Raw genomic sequence first — 14848 nt, 5'->3', positions numbered from 1 at the left:
GGAGGCCGAGATGGATCATCAACTCGGCATTTCTGGCTGAAGATTGTTGCAAATGCTTCAGCCTTATCTTTCACACTGATGTGCTGGGCTCCCTCATCATTGAGGATGGGGATATTTGTGGAGCCACCTCCTCCAGTTAGTTGTTTAATTGTCCACCACCATTCACGGCTGGATGTGGCAGGACTGCAGAGCTTAGATCTGATCCATTGGTTATGGGATCGCTTAGCTCTGTCTATCGCATGCTGTTTACGCAGTTTGGCACGCAGATAGTCCTGTGTTGTAGCTTCACCAGGTTGACACCTCATTTTGAGGTATGCCTGTTGCTGCTCCTGGCATGTCCTCCTGCACTCTTCATTGAACCAGGGTTGGTCTCCTGCCTTGATGGTAATGGTAGAGTGGGGGATATGCCGGGCCATGAGGTTACAGATTATGGTTGAGTACAATTCTGCTGCTGCTGATGGCCCACAGCGCCTCATGGATGCCCAGTTTTGCATTGCTCGATCTGTTCGAAATCTATCCCATTTAGCACGGTGATAGTGCCACACAACACGATGGACGGTATTCTCAATGTGAAGGCGGGACTTCGTCTCCACAAGGACTGTGCAGTGGTCACTCCTACCAATACAGTCATGGACAGAAGCATCTGCAGCAGGCAGATTGGTGAGGATGAGGTCAAGTATGTTTTTCCCTCGTATTGGTTCCCCCACCACCTGCCGCAGACCCAGTCTAGCAGCTATGTCCTTTAGGACTCGACCAGCTCGGTCAGTAGTGGTGCTACCGAGCCACTCTTGGTGATGGACATTGAAGTCCCCCACCCAGAGTACATTTTGTGCCCTTGCCACCCTCAGTGCTTCCTCCAAGTGCTGTTCAACATGGTGGAGTACTGAGTCATCAGCTGAGGAGGGTGGTAGGTGGTAATCAATAGGAGGTTACCTTGCCCATGTTTGACCTGATGCCATGAGACTTCATGGGGTCCGGAGTTGATGTTGAGGACGCCCAGAGCAACTCCCTCCCTACTGTATACCACTGTGCCACCACCTCTGCTGGGTCTGTCCTGCCGGTGGAACATTGTCTGTAAGGTATGATTCTGTGAGAATGACTATGTCAGGCTGTTGTTTGACTAGTCTGTGGGACAGCTCTCCCAACTTTGGCATAAGCCCCCAGATGTTAGTAAAGAGGACTTTGCAGGGTCAACAGGGCTGGGATTGCCGTTGTCGTTTCCGGTGCCTAGGTCGATGCCCTGGGTCTCTGGGTTACTAGTCCAGTGATAATACCACTACGCCACTGCCTGCCCTTTCATCAGTAAATAATCACATTGCTCTTTTCAATCCATGTTTTGGTCAATTCACCCTGGTATCAAATTTAAAATTTAATAAAGCATCCTTTTCACCTGAACAAAGACTACCTCCTTTAGGTATTATCTCTGGCTCCATAAATATTTGGTACTGAGGCTTATCAGCTCCACATGGGAGCATTCATGTGACTATATTGTATCCAGAAACTGTACGAATGCACTGAGATACCATCGATTCCAGCTACTTTTGTCAAGGGAATTGAGGGCAGCTTTTGTGCACTCTCCTGGTTACTGACAGCAAGAAGTGTAAACTGTTGCTGATGCAACACTGTTATTTAAATCTGAATGCGTAAGGTTCACTGCAAAGTGATTCACAGTATCTGAATCTGTTGCAAAGCCAGAAATATCAGCAATTTCTGATCATATTCCATTGCTGTATGCATTGTGCTCAGACTCGGATTAGTTGAGAAGACTTGAGGAGTGGCACTGAAGTTTAACATTGTGAAACCATAAAACAATAGTCTTCTTTTTCTTCTTCTTTGGCCTCCTTGTCTCGGGAGACAATGGGTAAGCGCCTGGAGGTGGTCGGTGGTTTGTGGAGCAGCGCCTGGAGTGGCTATAAAGGCCAATACTAGAGTGACAGACTCTTCCACAGGTGCTGCAGATAAAATTGGTTGTCAGGGCTGTTTTGCAGTTGGCTCTCCCCTTGCGCTTCTGTCTTTTTTCCTGCTAACTGCTAAGTCTCTTCGACTCGCCACACTTTAGCCCTGCCTTTATGGCTGCCTGCCAGCTCTGGCAATCGCTGGCAACTGACTCCCACGACTTGTGATCAATGTCACAACAATAGTACAGTGTTTCTATCCCCTATTACTCTCACCACCCAGGGGAAATATAAAGGGATATTCTAGAGCAGCAGCCACTTAGCTGCAACCTCTCGCTCTAAGTAATCTGTTATTTTTGGCACACCTAATACCATGACAACCATTGTGCCAACGACTTTCTCAACTTCTGAAGACTTTCCACAAACACACGGCAACACTTTCTGTCCATTGTCATTGATTGTTGCTGTCATGCGATTCATTTGCTGCTACTTTCTCAAATGGTCACTTAGATACACCCATACATAAATGTTACACCTCAAACCTGAGCCTCTCCTCACTCAAAAACAATTCTAATTTGCATGTACGCTGAAACACCCAAATTAAATTCATTAGGTAAATATTTCTATTTACTACTGGGCCGTAAGCTGTTGGAACAGATTTGCCCGCCCGCGACATCAATAGAATAAAAATCGGGTGCGTTCTATAAATGGACGGTTGATCTACTCCAACACTGCCGGGGTAGTGAAGACAAACATTTACCCCATTGTCTTTGGCTTTCAAGAAAATTTGGGGTGTAAGCAGTGTCGTGTTTATACTTCGTTCATTCAAAGCTCTGTTGTTTTCCTGTTTAGATTAGGAAGGGGAATTTTAACCCCTTGGCAAGAAACTAGCGGGATGGGTGGGAACTGCAGTATGAGGCCTAGGCCATTTAACGGCCGGGTTTCATTTATGTCTGAAACAGGCATCACTCTGACTTCTTTGGCCTGTGAAGATTGGGCCACTAAGAGACCACTAAGCCAGAAGTCAGGTTAAGTCATGGGGACAGGGAGACCTTGGCGCTGGGGTGGGGGAGGGGCAGTGGAGGGGGTAGGGGGTGTTGGAAGGGTTTCATGGGTGGGAAGGGCAGGCAGCCTGGGATGGAAACTCATTCTGGCTCCACAAGAAAACGTTCGTACTCATCTTACAGGGTGTCTGCAGCTTTTATTGTTTTGCATTAATTTATATGCCCACATCAGGCGAGCGCCTCAGCTGGCCAAGAAAACAATGAAGTTAAGATGGCCATGAGACATTAATTGAGCAGTAAAGTATACTGCATCCATTTTAACTCTCACTCCACCTGGTTTCTACTGGGTGGTGGGAGTTAAAGTTCCTCCTGTAGTTTGTTTATTTGCAATGACGTATAAAAGAGCATGACCTGTATACTAATAGATAGAAGGGAGCTAAAGCTACTAAAGATAAAACATGATACCATCATTTCATGAAAATGTATAACATAGAACACTAAATAAAGATAGAATTGGTGCTGAAGGTGTGGTGGAGCTGTTGAGTGTCACATGATCTCACATCATGTTCACTTTATAACATGCCACGAAGAATCAAACAATTTGCAGAACTTTAAAACCATGAGTCCTGCTGAAGTTACATGAACAAATGTCCTGTGCCCATGCTTCTTTTGGTTAGCAAAATGGAAGGAAGTATAAACCATTGGTTGGAGCAATATTCTGTGTGGCATGCTGTAGCTCATGTTACCAGGGAGCATGAGTTGTAACAGAAATAATGACTGGCACTGCTAGTGACTGGGAATAGGTTAACATTTGTAGCACAAAAATGTCAAACTCTACCACTTTGGGGCCTTTACACAGAGAATTGGTATGTACATTTCACAACCTCATTGTCTCATGGGCTTGGGGCACATTTTATAGTCTAAGACCAACAGTGTCCTTCAGTCATGTTTGCGCCTGTTGCTATTGTGCATCAGCCATAACTCTGGATATGAAGAGATTAAAATATGAAGTACAGAAAGTTCTTGCTGGATGATTTACTGAGGCATCTATTGTTCTATATATCTGTCAACAGTGCACTAGAACAGTTATTGACAGTTTTAACAAATGCCATCATTTTAGTACAATGTATGGTGTATGTGCCACATACATGTAAGAAATATCTCAGGCTGGTGACAGCTATTCCAGCTTTTCTAAAAAGAAGAGAGGTTGGTGAGTTGATCGAAAGAGGACATTACAGAATTTTGGACAAATTCAGGTCTGGAATAAATCACAATAAAATTATAGCTGAGGATAATAGGAATGCTTCGCACATTCATCTGACAATTCACTCTCTACTATTTCATCACTCATAATGTTTGACAAAAGATTAATGTGACGATTAGCGATCAGAAGGATAACAGAGTTAAGAACAATTGGGCTATTTCTCCACTTATCGTAAATTGAGGAAAATTTATGTGATTGGAAATGTAAGACCAGAAGAAATAGGAGGAGTAGGCCATACAGCTCATCAAGCCTGTTCTGCCATTCAATAAAATCATGGCTGAACTTAACTCTACTTTCCTGCCCTAGCCCCATACCCCTTGTTTCCCTTAATACCCCCAAACTATCAATCTCATTCTTAATATACTCATTGACTGAACATCCACAGCCCTCAGGGTAGAGACTACCAAAGATTCTCAAGTCGCTGAATGAAGAACTTTCTCCTCATCACAGTTCAAAATGACCGACCCCTTACCCTGAGACTATGCCCGTTAGTCCTAGACTGTCCAGCTAAGGCTGATGGCCTCTCATCATCTACTCTCAAGCCCTCCAAGACTTTTACACATTTCAATGAGATCACTTCTCATTCTTCTAAACTCCAGGGAATACAGGCCCAATCTACTCAATCTGATATTTGTTGTTCTGGTAAAAGCATGTTTGATTTTTACTTATTCCTTCAGAACTTCAGGATGTAATCTGTCCAGCTAATAAGTTGGTTCAGAATTATCCATGTGTTAAAGTGGAAAGAATTCAACACATTTTAAATCTTGAATGTCTGAACGGCAGTATTAAAAGCCTCTGAAACTGAGATTGCACTGCTATCTTTTCCTTTTCTGAACAGTTGTGATCCTATTATAACTATCTACATTTGGAATGAAGGGTACAGGTCTGGACAGACTTGAGAAGCTAGAGCATTTTCTGCTATAACTGAGGGGTTACCTCGTAATGTTCTTCAAGATTATGTTTGGTTTGATAAACTAAGTACTGAGATTATTTCGCTAGTTGGCAAGATGGTAATGAGAGAAGAGAAATTTAAGATCATGGCAAAAGGTTAGAAAAAAATCTTTTACACAGATGGTAGTTATAATGGGGAAATTCTCTGTCACAAAGCATTGCTCTTGTGGATTCCATAAGTTATTTTAAAAAAGGGAACTGGATAGTCACTTGGAAATGAGGATTATTGGAGATTACTGAGAGTGAATGTGACAATGGGACTAGGCTAGAGACTAGTTTAGCTCAGTGGTAATATTTTTGGCTCAGAGTTAGAAACTCATGGTTTCAAGCCCTACTCCAGCTCATGGGTATGTGACCTAGGCTCACTCTTAAGCACATAACATGAATTTTTGAGCAAGGGAGCTTTACCTTATGCACTAGTGCATTTGACATGCCTTTAGTAATTGCCACTAGTTGTCATGGAATTTTATTAGCCTTGTGTGGGTGATTTGGCCATCCCCTCTGCTTGCCCAATGCAGTCAGTGGGTTGCCCGACCAATTTGTGTAGTCGGGCCTAATTAATATTTAAGTAACATTAAATTATCATTTAATTGGTGAGATGTCAGTATTAATTGTGCTCCATTTAGGCAGCTCACCTATTGGGAGAATGGGAAATCCAGTCAATCTTGATGAGCCTGTGGCAGTACCTTATGGCGGAGGGGTGGAAGCATCAGAAGTGAAAGGCAGCAACAGTTTGTAGTGGCAAGAAGGCTGTTGCAGTGTTTACATCAGCAAAGAGATCAATCATTAGAAGCTTTTAAGACTCAAAACATACGTAACTGCAGTAATAATGAGTGGCAGGCCTATTGCCACCTTTCATTTAGTGCAGTTAAGGATCCCTTTAAAATACCACTGGACATGACTGCCTCCCGTCTTGCACCCCCTCTAGTTTGTGGAGAGGTTGTAAATCTGGTGGTTGCAATCAAGGTAAAGACAAAAATAAAATTGGATACTTACCCAGTTATTCAGCCCTGATATGCATATGGTAATAAAGCCCTTATCTGTTTCTGGCAGGAACTCAGGCTGCCTAAATTGAGATCTGCACAAACATTGCAACAAGCGCACAACAAACGATCGGTCGGCAGATCAATTCCCTACATGATTTTCATCCCACTACTGCCATATTTTCAGGTGTAAATAGGGCAATAGCAAGACAAAAATCACCCTCTGAATTTCATCCACCTTAACTCAAGATTCAGCACTAGTAACGGTACCGTCAAATTATATTTCTCTCCCGAAGTTTATATCTGCTTCTAACACAGTAATACCGCAGCATAAGCTTTGTTACTGCATTGCATAGAAGTACTTATGATGCTGCACATATAAATGCAAGATGAACCTTTATTACTCAGACCACAATGGTATGATTATCCTACAACATACGATACAGTAAAATAAGTTAATGAAAGAAAAGAACCAGTTCAGTTTATCATTTAATCAATTGATAGTATTTTTATTTTTAATTTATTCATGGGATGTAGGCGTCACTGGTCAGGCCAGCATATATTGCCCATCCCTAATTGCCCTTGAGAAGCTGGTGGTGAGCTGCCTTCTTGAACCGCTGCAGTCCATTTGGGGTAGGTATACCCACAGTGCTATTAGGAAGGGAGTTGCAGGATTTTGACCCAGCGACAGTGAAGGAACGGCGATATAGTTCCAAGTCAGGATGGTGTGTGACTTGGAGGGGAACTTGCAGGTGGTGGTGATTCCATGTATTTGCTGCCCTTGTCCTTCTAGTTGGTAGAGGTCGCGGGTTTGGAAGGTGCTGTCTAAGGAGCCTTGGTGCATTGCTGCAGTGCATCTTGTAGATGGTACACACTGTTGCCACTGTGCGTCGGTGGTGAAGGGAGTGAATGTTTGTAGATGGGGTGCCAATCAAGCGGGCTGCTTTGTCTTGGATGTTGTCGAGCTTCTTGAGTGTTGTTGGAGCTGCACCCATCCAGGCAAGTGGAGAGTATTCCATCACACTCCTGACTTGTGCCTTGTAGATGGTGGACAGGCTTTGGGGAGTCAGGAGGTGAGTTACTCGCCTCAGGATTCCTAGCCTCTGACCTGCTCTTGTAGCCATGGTATTTATATGGCTACTCCAGTTCAGTTTCTGGTCAATGATAGCCGTAGGATGTTGATAGTGGGGGATTCAGCGATGGTAATGCCGTTGAATGTTAAGGGGAGATGGTTAGATTCTCTCTTGTTGGAGATGGTCATTGCCTGGCACTTGTGTGGCGTGAACATTACTTGCCACTTATCAGCCCAAGCCTAGATATTGTCCAGGTCTTGCTGCATTTCTACACAGACTGCTTCAGTATCTGAGGAGTCATGAATGGTGCTGAACATTGTGCATTCATCAGCGAACATACCCACTTCTGACCTTATGATTGAAGGAAGGTCCTTGATGAAGCAGCTGAAGATGGTTGGGCCTAGGACATTACCCTGAGGAACTCCTGCAGTGATGTCCTGGAGCTCAGATGATTGATTGACCTCCAACAACCGCAACCATCCTCCTTTGCGCTAGGCATGACTCCAGCCAGTGGAGGGTTTTCCCCCTGATTCCCATTGCCCTCAGTTTTGCTAGGGCTCGTTGATGCCATACTCGGTCAAATGCTGCCTTGAGGTCAAGGGCAGTCACTCTCACCTCACCTCTTGAGTTCAGCCCTTTTGTCCATGTTTGAACCAAGGCTGTAATGAGGTCAGGAGCTGAGTGGCCTTGCGGAACCCAAACTGAGTGTCACTGAGCAGGTTATTGCTAAGCAGTGCTGCTTGATGGCACTGTTGATGACACCTTCCATCACTTTACTGATGATAGAGAGTAGGCTGATGGGGCGGTAATTGGCCGGGTTGGACTTGTCCTGCTTTTTGCGTCCAGGACATACCTGGGCAATTTTCCACATTGCAGGGTAGATGCCAGTGTTGTAGCAGCTTGGCTAGGGGCGTGGCAAGTTCTGGAGCACAGGTCTTCAGTACTATTGCCGGAATATTGTCAGGGCCCATAGCTTTTGCAGTGTCCAGTGCCTTCAGTCGTTTCTTGATATCACGCGGAGAGAATTGAATTGGCTGAGGTCTGGCATCTGTGATGCTGGGGACTTCAGGAGGATGCCGAGATGGATCATCAACTCGGCACTTCTGGCTGAAGATTGTTGCAAATGTTTGTTGCAAATGCAGGTGACTGTGCGATGGTCACTCCTACCAATACTGTCATGGACAGAAGCATCTGCGGCAGGCAGATTGGTGAGGACGAGGTCGAGCATGTTTTTCCCTCATGTTGGTTCCCCCACCACCTGCCGCAGACCCAGTCTAGCAGCTATGTCCTTTAGGACTCGGCCAGCTCGGTCAGTAGTGGTGCTACCGAGCCACTCTTGGTGATGGACATTGAAGTCCCCCACCCAGAGTACATTTTGTGCCCTTGCCACCCTCAGTGCTTCCTCCAAGTGGTATTCAACGTGGAGGAGTACTGAGTCATCAGCTGAGGGAGGGCGGTAGGTGGTAATCAGTAGGAGGTTACCTTGCCCATGTTTGACCTGATGCCATGAGACTTCATGGGGTCCGGAGTTGATGTTGAGGACTCCCAGGGCAACTCCCTTCCTACTGTATACCACTGTGCCACCACCTCTGCTGGGTCTGTCCTGCCGGTGGGACAGAACATACCCGGGGATGGTGATGGCAGTGTCTGGGACATTGTCTGTCAGGTCTGATTCCGTGAGTATGACTATGTCAGGCTGTTGCTTGACTGGTCTGTGGGACAACTCTCCCAACTTTGGTACATGCCCCCAGATGTTAGTAAGGAGGACTTTGCAGTGTCAACAGGGCTGGGTTTGCCGTTGTCGTTTCCAGTGCCTAGGTCGATGCCGGGTGGTCCGTCCGGTTTCTTGATTTAATCAGATTGCATATTGACCCTTCGCTCTTTGATCTGCATGAACTGGCCAGGGAGATAAAGGTAACTGAAACTGAATTTAGCCTAAGTGTATCTAATTAACCAGATACACATTGCAGGGTCAGAGACACAGGACAATGTGTGTGTGAGCAGGGATCGGGAAACTGTATGGCTGGCAGTCCTGCACAGTCCCCATCATGAATAACAAATTGAACTGGTAGGGAGCATGAGGCAGATCCTTATTTCCAGTGGGGCTGTATAGCCACCACACCCCATGCCCACTCCAATACCTCATTCAAACCAATAACGTAACACTCAGAAAAGAAGATATTTCAAGATTGTTAATTCGGCAAATCAATAAAGCAAGAAGGTGATGATGGATCTGCACAAAGCATTGATTTAGCTATATTCGGAGATTGTCTGCAATTTTGGACACTCAGTATAGAAAGGATATTGGAATTAGTAGGATGATACCTGGGATGAAAGGATATATTTTTGATAAAAGTCTTAAAAGTCAGAGCCATCAAGTTGTTTTTTTTATTCTTAATTATGGAAGAATTGGTCAAGTTTTTAAATGAACAAGATAATAATCTTATTCACGAAGATTTCCTTTGGTCTGTACTTCCATCAACTTTATAGTAGTGTTTTTTTATTCCTGTAACATTGCCTACCTCAGTTCCTATCTTAGCCTCGCTGTCACTGAAATACTTATGTAGGCCTTTGTCATTTCCTAATGAGATTGCTCTTCGCTGGCCTCCATAAACTTCAACTTTTGAATACATAGAAACATGGAACAACATAGAAACCAGCTTGTTAGTAAAATTGAAGTGCACAGGATTAAAGGGATTGTGGCAGCATGGATATGAAATTGGCTCCGAGACAGAAATCAGAGAGTAGTAGTCAAGAGCTGTTTTTTGGATTGGAGGGAAGTACACAGTGTTTCTCTCCCCTCTTCCCCCACCTCCTGCCAAAGGGTTAGTATTAGGACCACTGCTCCTGTGATATATATTAATGACCTGTAATTGGGTATAGCAGGCATTATTTCAAGGTGTGCAAAGCTTGGAAATGTAGAAAACAGTGAGGAGGACATTGACTGGTGATGCAGAAAAGTGTGAAGTGATGAATTTTGGAAGGTAAAATGATGAGAGGCAGTCCAAGCTAAATGGCAAAATTTTAAAGGATGTGCAGGAACAGAGACCTGGGGTTACCAAATACAAATCTTTGAAGGGGTCAGGACAAGTTAATAAAGCTGTTAAAAAACACATACAGGATCTTTGGCTCTATAAATTGAAACAGAGTAAAAACAAGGCTTTATGTTAAATCTTTATAAATCACTGGTTAGACCTCAACTAGAGTATTCTATCCAATTCTGGTTTAGAAAGAATGTCAAGACCCTGGTGAGGTTGTCGAAAAGATTTACTAGAATTGTACGAGGGATGAGAGACTTCAGTTGTTTGAAAAGACTGAGAAGCTGGGATTGTTGTCCTTCAAACTAAAATGGTTAAGGGAAGATTTAATCGAGGTATAACAGAGATGGTCAAAATTATGAAGAGTAGATAGAGTAGATTAGAAGAAACTGTTTCCATTGGCAGGGGTTGGCAACTAAAGGACACCAATTGAAATTAATTGGCAAAAAACCCATGGGGAGATAAGAATTTCCTTTACTCAACGAGAGACAGATAGACAGAGTGGTCCCTGAAAATCCATGGGTCATGATCTCAACAGCTACTTGGGGATCACACCCACTGTTGCCCTCCAGAGATGACCACGCTGGTAGCAGTAGGAGTGTTCTTCACCTGCACGAGACCACAGTGAATGCTCCTGACATGATAGGCACATCTCTGGTGGGTAGAGGTGCCACTCCTTATGAGGCCCATTGGGATTTCCTAATTTAGGCATATTTGGGCCCTGACCTTTGTCTGAGTGATCAGGAGGAATGGTACAGAACTTTATCACTTTGTAAATTTCACCATCTCTTTAATGTGCAATCCTGAAGAATCATAAAGCTTAGGATACTAGATGTACAATTAAGTTGAGAACAGTGTGATCTCTGCATTCATTATTTGCAGTATCTTCATGAAAATGTTTAAAATTATTAGAATTGTAATAATAATCAAGAATATTTTGGTTAAAAAAGTATCAAAGGCTACAGATATAAATCATAACTCTTTAGTACACAAAATATCAGTTCTGTTGTACATAGGCTATATTACTTAGGCTGTAATTCCTGACCACTATTTATCCCTCAACCAACACCTAAAAACAGATTATCTGGTCCTTATCACATTACTTTATTAGGCCCAGGAGAAACAGGAGTGCCAACCCATGCAAGGCCCACCTCCAAGATTACATCCCTGTGCCCCATCCCAACTCAATATTGGAACCAGATGATTTCTCCAACTGTAGAGCTGCTGCTTTAGCACCTGCAGCTTACTGGTGACAACATGTAATATGAGGCCTGAGCAGAGAATGGACACAAAGGGAATTCCAGTTACATGGGGATGGCAAAGATTAGGTGAGGCATTGTCATGGTCAGAAACAAAGGGCAGGGAGTAGACAATATGAAAGGGGCCTTAAGTTAAGGTTGGGCCCCTTGTAGTGGGATGCAGTCAGCTTGTAGACAAATTGTATTTACATACCGTCTTTAACGTAGTAAAATATCCCAAGGTGCTTCACGAGAGGATAATCAGACAAAAATGGATACCATGCCAAAGAAGGAGATGTTTGAACAGGTGATCGAAGCTTAATCAGAGGTAGGTTTTAAGGAGCATCAAAAAAGGTGGAAAGAGAAGGAGGTTTAGGGAGAGAATTCCAGAGCTTGGGGCCCAGATGATTGAAGGCATAGCCAATCAATAATGGGGTGAAAGAAGTAGGGGGATGCACGAGACGTCAGAGTTGTCAGACGGTTGAAGGGCTGGAGGAGGTTACAAAGTTAGGCAGGGGTGAGGAATTCTGGGGATTTGAACATGAGAATGAAAATTTCAAATTGGAGGCGTTGTGGTCCAGGAGCATGCACAGGGGTGATAACATGGCAGTGACAGCAGGCAGATAATGGGCGTGCTCCACCTGTATACTGCCCACAATGCCCCACAAGTTAAAATTGGACTGCAATCTATGTTCATCCCAGCTATAAAGTAGCTCAATGGTAATGTGTTCTGAACACATTAAATGTTTGTCCACTAAATTCATAAGCATAATGCTTCAAAGGTGTGATTAGAGTGAGATCATACTGACGTGTGTGTTTTCAAAGATATTAAGTCTGGCCAAGTAAAAACATAAAATAATCCAAAAAGAATAAAGATCAAAAATAAGGAACTGGCGTGGAAACAGTTAAAAATCAGAGTTCTATTGAAGACTGCAACACTATATTCTGCTGTTGCCGTGTTCACAGATGTGAGAATTAATGTGCTTGAAAAGCACATTTTATTACAGCTTTAAATTCAATCATTTTGAATTGCTCTACTGATCCATTACTTTAAGATAGAAAATCTTTAGATTAGATTTTTTAGATTAGATTAGATTAGAGATACAGCACTGAAACAGGCCCTTCGGCCCACCGAGTCTGTGCCGAACATCAACCACCCATTTATACTAATCCTACACTAATCCCATATTCCTACCAAACATCCCCACCTGTCCCTATATTTCCCTACCACCTACCTATACTAGTGACAATTTATAATGGCCAATTTACGTATCAACCTGCAAGTCTTTTGGCTTGTGGGAGGAAACCGGAGCACCCGGAGGAAACCCACGCAGACACAAGGAGAACTTGCAAACTCCACACAGGCAGTACCCGGAATCGAACCCGGGTCCCTGGAGCTGTGAGGCTGCGGTGCTAACCACTGCGCCACTGTGCCGCCCACTCTCAAACTAATTAAAAAAAGCAAAAGCAAAATACTGCAGATGCTGGAAATCTGAAATAAAACCAGAAAATGCTGGAAACACATAGCAGGCCAGGCAGTGTCTCTGGGCTGAATTTTAAATCTTGAAGAGAGTGTGGGTTTGATTGTGAGTGGGGGTGGCGGTTAAAACCGGCAATATTGACAGCTCATCGGGAAAACAGCTCCAACCCACTGACTCCCGCCTTTGACTGGAGTGCGTTAGGTTGTGTGCATACAACTCCCTTGGGAGAGACAAGTTGTCAATTTCAGTAAGCTAATTGGTCAGTTAGAATGATATTGACACACTCCATTTTCACTTTAACATTGGGTCCATGCATTTTCTGGGTTTCCCGAAACATGCCTGTGAAGCCAGGGTAAGTGCACAATGAGGGGTAGGAAGCAATCTCAGGTAAAGATGTCCATAAGTATTCAGTACTCACAGCTTCTTCTTTACCTGCTAATGGAAAAGAGTTTGTTCACCATACTTTTGCTGAGAGGTAACTTTGTACAATTTAGAGGTTTTTTAAAAATATTCTTTCAGGGGATGTGAGCGTCGCTGGCCAGGCCAGCATTTATTGCCCATCCCTAATTGTCCTTGAGAAGGTGGTGATGAGCTGCCTTCTTGAACTGCTGTAGTCTACACTTTAGAGGTTTGATCTATCACATTAGAATGGGTGTCACTTATGTCGTGTTAGATTGCACTTCAGATAAAAACATAAGAACATAAGTAATAAGAGCTGGAGTCAGCCATTTAGCCCTTCGAGCCTACTTTACCATTCAACAAGATCATGGCTGATCTTCCCTATTTCCAACTTCTCCACTATCTCCATATCCCTTGATTCCCTTAGTATCTAAAATTCTATTGACCTTCGTCTTGAATATACTCAACGACTGAGCATCCACAGCTCTCTGGGTTAGAGAATTCCAAAGATTCACAACCCTTTTGAGTGAAGAATTTTCTCCTCATTTCAGTGTTAGATGGTCAATCCCGAATTCTGAGACTGTGACCCTGTGTTCTAGATTCCCCAGCCAGGAACAGATGAGGACCAAGATGACCAGCAACAGCATCTGCTGCTTACAGACCTGTCGCTGTGTAGCAGATGGGGGATCGCTTGTAGGAAGAACTACCCATACAACAGTGTTTAGAGGTGGAAGATCAGATTTCCTGATGTGTCTGAACACCAGAGTCTCAAGAGGCTCAGGAGGTCACATCAGGTGGTGATAGACATTTTCTGCTTCCTAGAAGATGGCCTGCTTGGTCATATGTTACCAGTGGCTGTCAAAGTCACCACTGCCCTCAAATGTTTTGTCTCTGGATATTTCCAGGGCTCTGCTGCAGTGATATGCATCTTCAGTTGGCTGCTCACAAATGTGTAAGACAGGTGACTAACAGGCTGTTTGCCAGGGCTGGCAATAATGTTAACTTTGCTACAAATGATTCCAGTTCAAATGTGCAGGTGCGTAGCTTTGCAGCTCTAGCTGGCTTCCCACAGGTCTAGGGAGACATTGACTGCACACACTTGGCAATCCGGACATGCCCAGGACAAGCAGGCAGAGGGATCTGGGCGTCCTAGTGCATGAATCGCAAAAGGTTAGTATGAAGTTTCAGCAAGTAATTAGGAAAGCTAATAGAATGTTATCTTTTATTGCAAAGGGAATCGAATACAAGAGTAGGGAGGTTATGCTTCAGTTATACAGGGCATTGATGAGACTATATTTGGAGTACCGTGTACAGTATTGGTCTCCTTATTTAAGGAAGGATGTAAATGCGCTGGAAGCAGTACAGAGAAAGTTTCCTAGACTAATACCTGGAATGGGTGGGTTGACTTATGAGGAAAGGTTGGACAGGCTGCGTTTGTATCTACTGGAATTTAGAAGAGTAAGAGATGCCTTGATTGAAACATATAAGATCCTGCGGGGTCTTGACAGGGTGGATGTTGAAA

The 14848-nt window shown here is 43.9% G+C and overlaps 1 protein-coding gene across 4 annotated transcripts in view; it reads right to left on the bottom strand.

The window, feature by feature from the left end:
- palmdb (palmdelphin b) overlaps positions 1-14848 on the bottom strand; it is a 146670-nt gene that overhangs the window by 66212 nt on the left and 65610 nt on the right. The gene's annotated exons all lie outside the window — the stretch shown is intronic.

This window comes from Heterodontus francisci, chromosome 8 (assembly GCF_036365525.1).
Source record: "Heterodontus francisci isolate sHetFra1 chromosome 8, sHetFra1.hap1, whole genome shotgun sequence".
In the NCBI taxonomy this organism is placed as follows: Eukaryota; Metazoa; Chordata; class Chondrichthyes; order Heterodontiformes; family Heterodontidae; genus Heterodontus; species Heterodontus francisci.
Note: the sequence above shows the minus strand (reverse complement) of the source record. Positions and strands in the feature narration are given on the sequence as shown.